Genomic DNA, 16,751 nt, shown 5'->3' on the forward strand with positions numbered 1-16,751 from the left:
TACGAGGGGTCGACTCCGACACTTACTATGGGCCAATAATATAATTATATGAAGTTCTAATTAAACATGATATATAAAATGATAATAGAACTCAGAGCATGAAAATAAGTAAACAATCCTTTCATTTCAAATAAGAACCAAATCATTTCTCTCATCTAATCCTTTAATCTTTCAAGTCCATGAAACAATATTAAGTATAAAAGGGGTTCCAATTATCTTTACGTGCGAATTATGCCGAGGACGTACGACCCGATCCAAATATACATATAAATATGTTGTGCACTGCCGAGGGTCAAACGGCCCGAACCATAGATACATCAATTAACCTGCCGAGGCGAACGACCCGGTCCCATGAGAGTAGTGGAAATTTACCCCGCTCGCGGAATATACTTGCAAAGCAGTTGGACACTGATTTTCTCAAGTTATCATAATAACTCTCAATTGTTTTTCAAAATACGAAATTCAACTAGGAACCTTTAAAATATGAAAATCCTCAGCCTCCGCTTTAACCCAAACAATTAGTAAGCATAAACAAGCAACGATATCAAAAAAAATATAGTGTAAACCTAAATCTACCCGGACATAAGCACGAATAGTAGCTACGCACGGACTATCGTCACTTCGTGCGTACGTAGCCCCACAAATAGAAGTACATATTGTTTATGTTCACCTATGGGGTTAATTTCCAGCTTACAAGGTTAGAAAAGAGACTTACCTCATCTCATGGCCTACTTTCCGGTCCAAGAATGTGCTCACACCCTCAATTTGGTGCCGAATCACCCAAAACTAGTCAAATAGTATATAAACTAATCAATACATGCTCAAAAGTTCGTATTCCAACTATTAAAGAGGTAACCCAACCCTAAATGTAAGATTCTTAAAATTCACCCTCGGACCGGCGTGCCTAGATTCCGAAAATTTTTGAAGAAATTTGTTACCGATAACCTTATGAACTAAAATATATGATTTTCACTAGATTCTATAAATATTTTCGTGGTAAAATCCCATTTTTATCAAAACCTAGGGTTTTAATGTAGACCCATGATTCCCAAAAATTTTCATGTTAAAATCTACCAACAATCTATGTATTAAACTCACATTAGGTAGAAATTACTTACCTTCAAAAGGTAGGTTTAAATCCCCTTCTTTGAAGCGTTAAAATTGCCCAATAGTGCAATAAATCAACCCTAAAATGGCTTAAGTCCTGATTTTAAAACACACTGCCGAGCTGCCTTCTTCATCGTGAACGCGACAGGGGCCCCGTGAACGCGGAGGCTGGCTTGGCCTACCCTTCGCGAACGCGAGGGCTCCATTGCGTAGACGATGAATAACAGCGGCCCCAAAGTCCAGCCCAGGCTCTTCTATGCGAATGCGAGTCGCCTCACGTGAACGCGAAGGTTACAGTTCCCAGACCTTCACGAAATCGAACTAGCTATCGCGAACGCATAGAACAAACTCCCCCAGCCCCAATTCCTTTATTGCGAACGCGAGAGTCTTTCCGCGTTCGTGAAGAAGGAAACCATAACTAGAATTTCTGGTTTTTCCAACATGGCTCCGAGCTTTCGGAAGCTCACCCAAGCCACTCGGGACCCCGTCCAAATGCACCAACAAGTATGCAAACATGATACGGACCTGCTCGAACTCTCGAAATGCATAAATTCACAACGGAACTAAGAATCGCACCCTAAAACCAAATTGAATCAAAATATGAACTTCAAGTTTCCAAATTGCTTCGAACGCGCGGTATCATACTTGGACTACTCGAAATGACATCAAATTTTATGGGCAAGTCTTAAATGACCATACGGAACTATTCACGGTCTCGTAATTCCATTCGAACCTCGATATCACTAAAATCTTCTCCAAACCAAATTTAATGAACTTACAAAACCTTCAAAGAACCAACTTTTGATATAAGGCGCGAAAACTCCCCCGGGTCATCCAAAACCAGATCCGAGCGTACACCCAAGTCAGAAATCATCATACGACCTATTGGAACATTAAAATCACGATTCCGAGGTCGTTTTCTCAAAATGTTGGCCGAAGTCAAACTGAGACTTTTTAGCCAACCTTAAGGAACTAATTGTTCTGATTTACTTGCGAAGCGGTTGGACATAGATTTTCTCAAGTTATCATAATATATCTCAATTCTTTTACAAAATAATAAATTTAACTAGGAACCTTTACGATGTTGAAATCCTCAACCTCCGCTTTAATCCAAACAATTAGTAAGCATAAACAAGCAACGATATCAACAAAACGTGGTGTAAACCTAAATCTACCAGACATACGCATGAATAGTAGCTACATAGGGACTCTTGTCACTTCGTGCATGCGTAGACCCAACAAATAGAAGTACATATTGATTAAGTTCACCTATGGGGTTAATTTCCCTCTTGCAAGGTTAGAAAAGAGACTTACCTCGTCTCAAGGCATACTTCCCGGTCCAAGAATGTGCTCACACCCTCAATTCGGTGCCGAATCACATAAAGCTAATCAAATAGTATATAATCTAATCAATACATTCTCAAAAGACCGTATTACAACTACTGAAGAGGTTACCCAACCCTAAATGTAATATTCTTAAAATTTATCCCTGGGGCCTACGTGCCCGGATTCCGCAAAATTTTCGTAGAAAGTTGTTACCCATAGCCTCATGAATAAAATATATGATTTTCACTAGATTCCATAACCATTTTCGTAGTAAAATCCCATATTTATCAAAACCTAGGTTTTTCACGTTAAAATCTACCAATAATCTATGTATTAAGCTCGCATTAGGTAGAAATTACTTACTTTCAAAAGCTAGGTTGAAATCCCCTTCTTTACAGGTCTAAAATCACCTAAGAGTGCAATAAATGAACACAAAAATGGCTTAAGTCCCGATTTTAAAACACTCTGCCCAGCTGCCTTCTTCATCGAGAACGAGACAGGGCCCTTGCGAACGTGGAGGCTGGCTTGGCCTACCCTTCGCAAAAGCGAAGAATAACATCGACCCCAAAATCTAGCCCAGGGTCTTCTACGCAAACGTGAGTCGCCTCACGTGAACGCGAAGGTTACAGGTCCCAGACCCTCGCTAAATGCGGACTAGCTATCGCAAACACGTAGCACAAAAATCCCCCAGCCCCAATTCCTTCATCGCGAACGCAAGAGTCTTTCTGCGTTCATGAAGAAGGAAACCAGAACTGGAATTTCTGATTTTTCCAACATGGCTCCGAGCGGTCCAAAGCTCACTCGAGCCACTCGGGACCCCATCCAAATGCAACAAAAAGTTTGCAAACATGATACAGACCTGCTCTAACTCTCGAAACGCATAACTCCACAACAAAACAATGAATCGCACCCTAAAACCAAATTGGCTCAAAATATGAACTTCAAGTTTCCAAATTGCTCCGAACGCGCCGAATCATACTTAGACTACTCGGAATGACACTAAAGTTTGCGGGCAAGTATTAAATAACCATATGGAACTACTCCCGTCTCGGAATTCCATTCGGACCTCGATATCACCAAAACCTACTCCAAACCAAATTTAAAGAACTTCCAAAACCTTCAAAGAACCAACTTTCGATATTAGGCGCCGAAATGCTTCCGAGTCATCCAAAACCCGATCCGAGTGCACACCCAGGTCCGAAATAAGCATACGAACCTATTGGAATCGTCAAATCCCGATTCCGAGGTCGTTTGATCAAAATGTTGACCAAAGTAAAACTTAGACTTTTTAGCTAACCTTAAGGAGCTAATTGTTCCGATTTTAACCCAAACCCTTCCAAATCCCGAACTAACCATCCCCGCAAGTCATAAAATAGTAAAAGCACATACGGGGAGTTTATTAGGGGAACAAGGTTCTAAAAAGAAAAATAACCGGTCGGGTCATTACAATTAAGTAGCGAAAGCAATCCAGTATCAAAATCACATCTAATCTATATAAGTAGTATAAACGGGATTTCACGGGTTACCTCTTGAAGCGTGAACAAAGCTCCTATATCACGTGAGCCTCCAATTACATAGCAACTCAATGAAATCTCCACCACCAGCATGATAAAGATTCGCGAGCGTTTCACGGTCTTCTACTGTATTACCCAAATAATATCCAAAAATAGCAATTTCGTTTGGGCAAAATTTCTAGGAAAATATTGCTTAAAATTTTGGCCACCATGTCTTTCCCCTCTAGGTGGAAAACCTTATGTATTTATAGCACATATTTTAAGGGTTAAAATCCTTTCTCGAAACCTATTGGGGTTTTTGTTTCACCAGGAAAATGATTCCTTTATTTCCTATTATTTAGGCAGAGCAGGGACCACGAAATTTAATTAACAAGGCTTCCAATTGTGGAATTAATTTGTAATTTTCGAAATTAATATCCACCATAATTAATTACAAATTATTCCACTAAAAATTCATAATTGCACTCCTTATTCAATTTAAAAGTTCATCTTTTAAATCTTATTTAACTCCTCATGTTATGATTCAGATACTAATCAATTAAATTAAATTACTGACAATTTAATTTGTCGCTTATTTCCTTTAGACTTTCGCTTAACTTATGTAATGACCCAAAAGGTCATCACTTGTTTTAAAAATAAATTCAGTGTTTCGAGGCCTTAAAACCTCCTTTTTATCTCAGCTCGATTTGCGTGCACAGTCCGGGCGCATATCCGGAAAGCCATTATGTGAAAATATGTGAAAATATGTGAAAACTAATAATATTTGCTTTTGAAATAAATTTAGGTTGACTTTGGTCAACATTTTGGGTAAACGGACCCGGACCCGTGATTTCACGGTCCCAGAGGGCCCGTAGGAAAAAAATGGGACTTGAGCGTATGTGTGGAATCGAATTTCGAGGTCCTAAGCCCGAGAAATGAATTTTTAAAGAAATTTGTTTTCTGGAATATTTATGAGTTTTTGGAAATGAAAGGTGTTTGAAATTTGATGGTATCGGGCCCGTAATCTGGTTCCCGAGCCTGGTACAGGTCTTATATATGATTTAAGTTGAGTCTGTGAAATTTGATAAGAAACGGACTTGAAATGACGTGAATCGGACCTTATTTGAGAAAATTGGAAAATTTGATGCTCTTATGTGATTTCATGATTTTGATGCTAAATTCATAGTTCTTGATGTTATTTTGGTGATTTGAATGCACGAGCAAGTCCGTAAGATGTTATTAGGTTGGTGTGCATGTTTGGTCTGGAGCCCTGAGGGCTCGGGTGAGTTTTGGATAGGCCGCGGTGTGAAATTTTCACTTAGGAATTTGCTGGTATGTTGCAGCCCTGCAGGCTTAGCATTTGGCTAGCAAATGCGAGATCGCAAATGCGAAGATGGCCTGGGCTGGCCTTGATTGCAAATGCGACCATTTTATCGCAAATGCGAAAGGGGCTAGAGTTGCAAATGCGACTGTTTCCTCGCAAATGCGAAGATAGTGAATTTTTCCCAGGGTCGCAATTGCGGCATATTCTTCGCAATTGTGAAGATAGCAGGTCCTGAAGGGGTTTGTAATTGCGAACCCTCGTCGCAATTGCGACATCAGAGACCAGTTAATTGGGACTTAGATGCATTTTCACCCATTTTTCATATCTTCTCAAAACATAAACTCTCTTGGGCGATTTTCCAAAGAAAAGTTCTTCTCCAAGTCGGTTGTAAGTTGTTTCTAACTCGTTTTCTTCAATCTTTAACATCTTTTCACATGATTTCAACTCAAAATCAAAGGTTTTCATGGGGGAAATTGGGTGTTTTGGGTAGAACCTAGGGGTTTTTTTCAAATTTTGGGGATTTGGACCTCGATTTGATGTCCGATTTCAAAACAAATTATATATTTGAGTTCGTGGGTGAATGGGTAATCGGGTTTTGGTTCGAACCTCAGGTTGACCATGTGGGCCCGGGGTCGATTTTTGACTTTTTGCGAAAAACTTTAGAAAACTTATTTCCATGCATTAGAATTGATTCATTTAGCATTTATTGATATAATCAAGTAACTTGTGGCTAGATATGAGAGAATTGGTGGTGGAATATAGTTGAGACTTGAATTGTGTTTGAGGCATCGAGGTAAGTGTTTGGTCTAACATTTGCTTGAGGGATTAGGAGTCGAGTCCTATTTGCTATGTGCTATTTGATGAGTACAACGTATAGGCATGGTGACGAGTATGTATACGTTGGTGTCAAGCATGTCCGTGAGTATTAAGTTGAAATTGTTATGTTCTTAATAAGTACTATAAATGCCTAAGTTGTTGAGACTCTGTGTTGGGCAAGAATTATGATTATGCTCGTGGAAATTGCTTATGCTTGAGTATTGGTTCTAGTTGAGGTCTCTTTTGTGAAGATAAATGTTTGGACAAGTTTGGTTATAGCTGATTCCCGTGCCGGGATGTATTTATTTCTTACTGTTGATTCCCTTGCCGGGATATTGTTGCTTCCTTATTGATCCCTTGTCGGGATTCTTTGTGATTGGTGTTGAATTGTATATTGGGATCGGGTTGCACGCCGCAACAATATTATATGGATCGGGTTGCACGCCGCAACAATGTTATATGGATCGCGTTGCATCCCGCAACAGTGAAATGTGATGTGGATCGGGTTGCACGCCGCAACAGTGTTTTATGATTTGGATCGGGTTGCGCACCGCAACAATAAAAGAATAAATGTGGATATTGAATTGTTAGTATTTCCTTATTCCTTCTGCTGCGAATTTTAAATTGTTCTTTATGCTTTTCTCCTGAGTTACTGTTGGTAAATGATACCCCACAGCATGTCCCCTTCCCATCTTAAACTGCTAGTTTTCCTTTATTATTACTTGCTATATATATGATTTAACTGCACAGGTTTATTTGATAGTCTGGTCCTAGGCTCGTCACTACTTCGCCGAGGTTAGGCTAGGCACTTACCAGCACTTGGGGTCGGTTGTGCTGATACTATACTCTGCACTTTTTTGTGCAGGTCCCAGTGCTATAGCTTTCGGACCGCATTGAGATTGCTGTTTCTTGTTCATCAGGCGACCCGAGGTAGTCCTGCAGGCGTCCGCAAGCCTTGGTGCCTCCTTCTATCTTTATTCCTGTTTCTTTCATGTATTTCAAGAGACAGTGTCGTATTATTTCTTTCAGACCTTTATTTGTAGTACTCCTAGACAGTCTGTGAAGTTGTGAAACCAGTCTTGGGTAGATTTGTTATGGATTGGTATTAGCAGTATTATTAAAACTTTGCAATTTAGTCTTCCGCCTATTTAAATTCTGTTGATATTTAATTGTGGGTTCTTAATTGTTATCAGATTAAAAATGAAAACAAGGTAAATAGTTCAATTGGTTGGCTTGCCTAGCTTGCACTAGTAGGCGCCATCACGACTCCCGAGGGTGGGAAATCCGGATCGTGACATGTTGGTATCAGAGCTCTAGGTTACATAGGTCGCACAATTCACAGACAAGCTTAGTAGAGTCTGAGGGATCGGTAAGGAGACGTCTGTATTTATCCCCAGAGGCTACAGAGTTAGGAAAAATTTAACATCTATTCATTCCTTGTCGTGTGATATTGATTCAGCTCGAAGCATATAACTTATGTTCCTTAACATCTACTCGTGTGTAATATTACGCTCTCGGTGTCCGCTATGCACCAGTGGTTCGTAATGCTGCTGACAGGCTACGAGGGAGTCAGGGATGCTCAGACATTTTCTCAACGTGTTGTCCAGACAGGAGATACATATGTATTGAGAGACTATTCAGTTGTTTATATGGAGGCGCAGTGGAAGCGTGGTGAGTGTTGATTGAGGATAGTTGGCAGTATTGGAGTACCTTGTGATTTGTGTCGTACGAGCTGTGAAGGTTAGCTCTGCGGATCATCAGACGTTGTTTTCTACGGCTTTGCGCCAAGTGGAGGAGTCCATCAACAGCATACAGATTGCATAGTCAGACTTGCGTCAGTTTCAGCCTGAGGTATATGTGTGTGTGGTGTTGGTAGGTTCTCGGAAATTTGTATATGACTAAGGTCTGAGATCTTGCATTGGACGATGTTGGGACTTTGATTGGAATTATTGCATATCGACTATCCGAAGAAATGGGTCAGCTCTGTGGTGTTGGGTCAGCATAGCGATGAAGTGATTGGTCATTTGAATAGGAATTCTCTACTGGTATTTGTGGGAGCACTCTTGGGTGGGGACGGTTTGTGTGACTCGGTTGAGTTGGAGAGGTGCAGTCCTGATGGCTTATTTGCATGCAGGCGGATCTCGGAGGGTTCTTGATGGTTTGACTACGGCTTGGGTTGGGTGTCTACTATGGGCTTATGTAATATGTGGTACATTGTGGCTTTCTCCTGAATAGGCATCAGAAATTAATAGGGTGTTGACATTGTTGGCTATCATATGTGAAGAGTGTGTATTTTGGAAAGGACCTTGACGTTTGGTTTGTGGGTGCGTGGCTGGTAGCATAGTGATTACTGGGCTTGAGGCCTTCGAGGTTCACGTTTTGTTACGCGGCCAGAAACTCTATATGAGTGCTTCAGCGGAATGATAGGGTGTAGGTGTTGTATCAGCCATTTGATTTGCGTAGTGGAGTTTGAGTATGGAAGTTTTGGTATTCCTGAGGTTTTGGGCTAGATGCCCTCATATGTGGACCATTTCCTACTGGCGGATTGTGAAGAAGCGTTGAGGATGAGGTAATTAATAGATGCATGATTGATAGGTCGCTGTGCATTATTAGAAAGGATATTTACCTATTTGGAGACAATCAGGATTTGGATTGGGGGCTATTTGAAAGCTTCATGAGAATATGTATCTTGTATCAGATAAAGTTTGAGCGCTCCCGTGAGATTGTCATTATGGTTATGTTACTGGGCAGAATGGATATTATTTGTGCCCCTAGCATATGTATGTGCTACTCTTTTGTGTTGTGTTAGGCGGTGAGGTTGTATGATTATTCCCCACGCATGTTGTAATTCTGTTCAGGCCTTATGGCGATACGGGCAAGATAGCCCTCGTGATGTTGATTTGTTCATTGCACCTTAGTTGTGCTTGTTTCTTTCATGTTCTAGCACTTCAATTATTTTCCCACAGTTTTATTTGTGCACTCTATTGTACTTGATATCAGTATTCACATGTTCAGTGAGCCCGAGCATTTTGGCTTGATGAGTATTTGGGAGCGGGCTGCACGCCGCAGCGGATGCTATGTGGGATACCCTTTCCTTGTGTTTATTTCGTGTTGTGTCTTCCCTCTGTGGGATGATTTGATGAAAAACCTATACTCTTGTTGTCACACATGTTGTACTTGTTAGATAATTCTTCTACTTTGTTTTCCTTTATTTGTGTTGCATAATTGAGTTATTGCTGATTTGGTATACGAATTGTGTAATGTAAGGTTCTGTGTGGTTCCGTGATGAGTTATTAGATGGATTGCTTGTATTGGCTGAGATGAGGTTCTTAGACCTGAGTTTAGTGCTATGGTATTGGGGGAGGGGAGTGTTTGGTAGTGAGAGTGTATTTCTGCTAAGATTTGGGTAATGGCCCTTGGCGGGCGGGAGAGCTTCGTGACTTGTTGACTTCATGGGCGGCTATGAGTTTCCGCATGTCTCTTTATCACGGGTAGTGTTGTGGAAGTCCGGAACAAGGTTGTATTCAATGTGAAGTATATTGCCGGCATCCAAGATGTTATTTGAGCAGCATCTGAGAGTGGTTCTTCAGACTCTGAGAGATAGTCAGTTGTATGCAAAGTTTTTGAAGTGTGAATTCCGGTTGAGTTCAGTTGCTTTCTTGGGTCATATGGTTTCAACAGACGGTATTCAGGTGGATCCAATGAAGATAGAGGCAGTCAAGAACTGGCCTCGACCCACATCAGCTACAGAGATCTGGAATTTCTTGGGTTTGGCTGGCTATTATCGTCAGTTTGTGGAGGGGTTTTCATCTATTACAGCCCCGATGACCAGGTTAACCCAGAAGGGTGCTCAGTTTAGGTGGTCGGACGAGTGTAAAACGAGCTTTCAGAAGCTCAAGACAGGTTTGACTACGGCGTCAGTGTTGGTTTTGCCCACGGGTTCAGGGCCATATACAGTTTATTGTGATGCATCTCGTGTTGGGCTTGGTGCGGTGTTGATGCAGGATGGCAAGGTCATTGCTTATGCTTCGCGTTAGTTGAAGATTCATAAGAAGAACTATCCAGTCCGTGATTTGGAGTTAGCAGCCATTGTTCACGCGCTGAAGATTTGGAGGCATTATCTGTATGGCGTGGCATGTGAGGTGTTCACGGATCACAAGAGTTTGCAATACTTGTTCAAGTAGAAGGAGTTAAATTTGAGGCAGAGAAGGTGGCTGGAGCCGCTAAAAGACTATGACATCATCATCTTATATCATCCGGGAAAGGCCAACGTGGTAGCCGATGCTTTGAGTAGGAAGTCAGCCAGTATGGGTAGTCTTGCGTATATTCCGGTCGGTGAGAGACCGCTCGCTTTGGATGTTCAGGCTTTGGCGAATCAGTTCGTGAGGTTGGATGTTTCTAAGCCCAGCCGTGTATTAGCTTGCACAGTTGCTCGTTCTTCTTTATTGGAGCGTATCCGAGATCGACAATGATGATCCTCATTTGGGTGTCCTTAGAGACACGGTGCAACACGGAGGCGCCAAGCATGTTACATTAGGAGATGATGGAGTTTTGAGGCTGTAAGGTCAAGTTTGTGTGCCTAATGTGGAGGCGCTCCGGGAGTTGATTTTAGAGGAGGCCCATAGTTCCCAGTACTCTATTCATCCGGGCGCCGCCAAGATGTATCAGGATTTGCGGCAGCATTATTGGTGGAGGAGAATGAAGAAGGACATTGTTGCATATGTGGCTCGGTGTTTGAATTGTCAGCAGGTTAAGTACGAGCATCAGAGACCTGGTAGTCTGTTCCAGAAGATTGAGATTCCTGAGTGGAAGTGGGAGCGTATCACTATGGACTTCGTTGTTGGACTCCCACGGACTCAGAGGAAGTTCGATGCAGTATGGGTTATTGTCGATAGGCTAACCAAGTCAGCACATTTCATTCCTGTGGCAGTCTCCTATTCTTCCGAGAGGTTAGCTGAGATCTATATCTGGGAGATTGTTCGTCTTCATGGTGTGGCCGTGTCTATCACTTCAGACCGAGGTACGCAGTTTACCTCACATTTCTGGAGAGCAGTTCAGCTTGAGTTGGGCACACGGGTTGAGTTGAGCATAGCGTGTCATCCTCAGACGGACGGGCAGTCCGAGCGCACTATTCAAATTTTGGAGGATATGCTCCGGGCTTGTGTTATTGAATTTGGAGGCTCGTGGGACCAGTTTTTGCCTTTAGCGGAGTTTGCCTACAACAAAAGCTACCAGTCGAGTATCCACATGGCTCCTTATGAGGCTTTGTATGGTAGGCGGTGTCGGTCACCGGTTGGATGGTTTGAGCCGGGAGAGGCTCGGTTGTTGGGTACAGATCTAGTGCAGGATGCCTTCGACAAGGATAGGATCATTCAGGATAGGTTTCGTGCAGCTCAGTCCAGGTAAAAGAGTTATACCGACCATAAGGTTCATGATTTGGCATTCATGGTCGGTAAGCGGGTATTGCTTCGGGTGTTGCCTATGAAGGGCGTGATGAGATTTGGGAAGAGGGGCAAGCTTAGCCCTAGGTTCATTGGCCCGTTTGAGATTCTTGATCGAGTGGGGGAGGTGTCTTACAGACTTGTGTTGCCGCCGAGTTTATCAGCCATGCATCCAGTGTTTCATGTGTCCATGCTTCGGAAGTATCACCGCGATCCATCCCACGTGTTAGATTTCAGCACTGTCCAGTTGGACAAGGATCTGTCCTATGAGGACGAGCCGGTAGCTATTCTAGACTGGCAGGTTCGTCAGTTGAGATCGAAGAGTTTCCATTCTGTTCGTTTCCAGTGGAGAGGTCAGCCTGCTGAGGCATCGACCTGGGAGTCCGAGTCCAATATGCGGAGCCGTTATCCCCATCTTTTCTCCGACTCAGGTACTTCTTTCTCATGTCTGTTCGAGGACGAACGGTTGTTTTAGAGGTGGAAGATGTGATGACCCGAAAGGTCATCACTTGTTTTAGAAATAAATTCAGTGTTCCGAGGCCTTAAAACCTCCTTTTTGTCTCACCTTGATTTGCGTGTGCAGTCCAGGCGCGTATCCGCAAAGCCATTATGTGAAAATCTGTGAAAAATAATAGCTTTTGCTTTTAAAATGAACTTAGGTTTACTTAGGTCAACATTTTGGGCAAACGGACCCGGACCCGTGATTTGATCGTCCCGGAGGGTCCGTAGGAAAATATGGGACTTGGGCGTATGCCCAGAATCGAATTCCGAGGTCCCAAGCCCGAGAAATGAATTTTTAAAGAAAATTATTTTCTAGAATATTTATGAGTTTTTGGAAATGAAAGGTATTTGAAATTTGATTGTATCAGGCCCGTAATCTGGTTCCGGTGCCCGGTACAGGTCTTATATGTGACTTAAGTTGAGTCTGTGAATTTGGTAAGAAACAGACTTGAAATGACGTGAATCGGACCTTATTTGAGCAAATTGGAAAGTTTGATGTTCATAAGTGATTTCATGATTTTGATGCTAAATTCATAGTTATTGATGTTATTTTGGTGATTTGAATGCATGAGCAAGTCTGTATGATGTTTTTAGATTGGTATGCATGTTTGGTTTGGAGCCCCGAGGGCTCGAGTGAGTTTTGGATAGGCCGCGGAGTGAAATTTGCACTTAGGAATTTGCTGGTACGTTGCAGGCCTGCAGGCGTCGCATTTGGCTCACAAATGCGAGCTCGGAAATGCGAGTAGTCCATCGCAAATGCGAAGATGGCCTGGGCTGGCCTTGATCGCAAATGCGACCATTTTATTGCAAATGCAAAAGGGGCCAGAGTCGCAAATGCGACTGTTTCCTCGCAAATGCGAAGTTAGTGAATTTTTCCCAGGGTCGCAATTGCGACATATTCTTCGCAATTGCGAAGATAACAGGTCCTGATTTCACATCTTTTCACGTGATTTCAACTCAAAATCAAAGATTTTCATGGGGGAAATTAGTGTTTTGGGTAGAACTAGGTTTTTTTTCAAATTTTGGGGATTTGGACCTCGATTTGAGGTTCGATTTCAAAACAAATTATATATTTGAGTTCGTAGGTGAATGGGTAATCGGGTTTTGGTTCGAACCTCAGGTTTTGACCATGTGGGCCCGGGGTCGATTTTTGACTTTTTGGGAAAAACTTTAGAAAACTTATTTCCATGCATTAGAATTGATTCATTTAGCATATATTGATATAATTAAGTAACTTGTGGCTAGATACGAGCAAATTGGTGGTGGAATCAAGAGGTAAAGCAATAGTTGAGGCTTGAATTGTGTTCGAGGCATCGAGGTAAGTTTTTGGTCTAACCTTAGCTTGAGGGATTAGGAGTCGAGTCCTATTTGCTATGTGCTATTTGATGAGTACAACGTATAGGCATGATGACGAGTATCTATACGTTGGTGTCAATCATGCCCGTGAGTCTTAAATTGAAATCTTTGTGTTCTTAATAAGTACTACAAATGCCTAAGTTGTTGATTCTCTGTGTTGGGCAAGAATTATGATTATGCTTGTGGAAATTGCTTATGGTTGAGTATTGGTTCTAGTTGAGATCTCTTCTGTGAAGATAAATGTTGGGACAAGTTTGGTTATAGCTGATTCCCTTGTCGGGACGTATTTACTTCTTACTGTCGATTCCCTTCCCGGGATATTGTTGCTTCCTTATTGCTCCCTTGTCGGGATTCTTTGTGATTGGTGTTGAATTGTATATTGGGATTGGGTTGCACGCCGCATCAATATTATATGGATCGGGTTGCATGCCGCAACAATATTATATGGATCGGGTTGCATGCCGCAACAATATTATATGGATCGGGTTGCATGTCGCAACAATATTATATGGATGGGGTTGCACGCCGCAACAATATTATATGGATCGGGTTACACGCTGCAATAGTGAAATGTGATGTGGATCGGGTTGCATGCCGCAAAGTTGTTTTAGGATTTGGATCGGGTTGCGCGCCGCAACAATAAAGGATAAAAGTGGATATTGAATTGTTACTGTTTCCTTATTCCCTCTGCTGCGGATTTTAAATTGTTCTTTATGCTTTTCTTCTGAGTTTTCCTTTATTATCCCCTTCCCATCTTAAACTGCTAGTTTTCCTCTATTATAACTTGCTATATATATGATTTAACTGCACATGTATATTTGGTAGTGTGGTCCTAGCCTCGTCACTACTTCGCCGAGGTTAGGCTAGGCACTTACCAGCACTTGGGGTCGGTTGTGCTGATACTACACTCTTCACTCTTTTGTGTAGATCCCAGTGCTATAATTTTCGGACCGCAGTGAGATTGCTGTTTCTTGTTCATCAGGGGACCCGAAGTAGTCCTGCAGGCGTCCGCAGGCCTTGGCGTCTCCTTCTATCTTTGTTCCTATTTCTTTCATGTATTTCCAGAGACAATGTCGTATTATTTCTTTCAAGCCTTTATTTGTAGTACTCTTAGTCTGCGAAGTTGTGACACCAGTCTTGGGTAGATTTGTTATGGATTGGTATTAGCAGTATTATTAAAACTTTGCAATTTAGTCTTCCGCCTATTTAAATTCTGTTGTTAATTAGTTGTGGGTTCTTAATTGTTATCGGATTAAAAATGAAAACAAGGTAAGTAGTTCAATTGGTTGGCTTGCCTAGCTTGCACTAGTAGGCGCCATCACGACTCCCGAGGGTGGGAAATCCGGGTCGTGACAACTTATTTCATGTGTCGGATACAAAATCCACCGGTCGGGCTACACATGAAAACTCAAAAGCTTTCATAAAGGTGTATCATCAATCTCTAAATCGAGACATGGATTCCATCAACCATTTATTTCGCCAATGTACTGTAAGGCCTCGAAAAATTTTTGCTAAAGAAATTAAGGTTTAGTGGTGCCTAGGTAGATTAATTCGGAAGTTGGAGAAAACTTTTGGCAGAATAGAGCATTTTTCCGGTCCACTATGCGGCCGCAGAATCACCCCGGCGAATTTTATATGACATTTCGCGGTCAATTATGCGACTGCAAAATAGTTTCGTGGGCCGCACACCAATCACAGAGCCAACATGGACATTTTCTGGAGGGATGTTCTACGGTGCATTATGCGACCGCAGAACAGGTTTGCAGGCTGCAGAACTGCCGCAGACCCAACCTGAAGGTCCCTATTTTGGAGCACCAATTGTGCGGTCGATTTGCAAACCGCAGAAGTGTTATGTGGTCGAATATGCGACCACAGATCTTGATCGGGGCACCACTTTCTCTAATTTTATAACCCGGATTTCCATCTCATTTTTATTTATCCNCTTTGATTTTGATGCTAAATTCATAGTTGTTGATGTTATTTTGGTGATTTGAATGCACGAGCAAGTCCGTATGATGCTATTGGGTTAGTGTGCATGTTTGGTTTGGAGCCCCGAGGGCTCGGGTAAGTTTTGGATAGGCCACGAAGTGAAATTTGGACTTAGGATGTTGCAGATTTTAACTGGTATATTGCAGGCTTCGCATTTGCGAAGCCTGGCTCGCAAATGCGAAGGCTATGTCGCAAATGCGAAAGAGCCCAGGCCAGCATTACCTCGCAAATGCGAGGTACCCATCGCAATTGCGATGCCTCCAATGGTAGCCGGTCGTCCCAAATGCGACAAATGTATCGCAAATGCGAGAATAGCAAACTTCTGGGTTCGCAATTGCGAACCTTGGTCGCAATTGCGACATCAGAGACCTGTAAATTCATAACTTAGACGCATTTCAACCATTTTTCACACTCTTTCAAAACAAAAACACTCTTGGGCGATTTTTCAAAGGCAATTTCTTCTCCAAATCGATTGTAAGTTGTTTCTAACTCGTTTTCTTCAATCTTAAACATCTTTCCACACGATTTCAACTCAAAACCAAAGGTTTTGATGGGGAAAATTAGGTGTTTGGGGTAGAACCTAGGTTTTTTCAAATTTTGGGGATTTGGACCTCGATTTGAGGTCCGATTTCAAAACAAATTGTATAGTTGAGTTCGTGGGGGAATGGGTAATCGGGTTTTGGTCCGAACCTCGGGTTTTGACCATGTGGGCCTGGGGTCAATTTTTGACTTTTTGGGAAAAACTTTAGAAAACTTATTTCCATGCATTAGAACTGATTCATTTAGCATTTATTGATATAATTAAGTAACTTGTGGCTAGATACGAGCAAATTGGTGGTGGAATCAAGAGGTAAAGCAATAGTTGAGGCTTGAATTGTGTTCGAGGCATCGAGGTAAGTGTTTGGTCTAACCTTAGCTTGAGGGATTAGGAGTTGTGTCCTATTTGCTATGTGTTATTTATTGAGTACGACGTATAGGCATGGTGACGAGTATCTATACGTTGGTTTCAAGCATGCCCGTGAGTCTTATGTTATTATTAATATGACTCCGTTTGTATTGTTCATGCCTTTTTGTGATGTTTTCTATTGTTGGGAAAAGTTCGTGGAAGTAACGGTGATATTTGAACATTGAGGAGCGTTGGCTCAAGTTGTGAAGTGAATTCTGAAAGAATAATTGGTAATCGAACCTTATAGAGCATTGGCTCAAATTGTGAATCGAGTTGTGAAACAAATGTGGACAAAAGAAATGGATTATGGTATTGTTCCCTTGCCGGGATGTTGTTGCTTTTTGATATTGTTCCCTTGCCGGGATTTTATTGTGATATTATTGTGATTTCATTTATTTCCTCGCCCTTATTATTCGTGATTGTTGTTTGGTGAGGAAGAGTGCTAAAGCACG

The sequence above is a fragment of the Nicotiana attenuata genome, chromosome 1, assembly GCF_001879085.1.
Source record: "Nicotiana attenuata strain UT chromosome 1, NIATTr2, whole genome shotgun sequence".
Lineage (NCBI taxonomy): Eukaryota > Viridiplantae > Streptophyta > Magnoliopsida > Solanales > Solanaceae > Nicotiana > Nicotiana attenuata.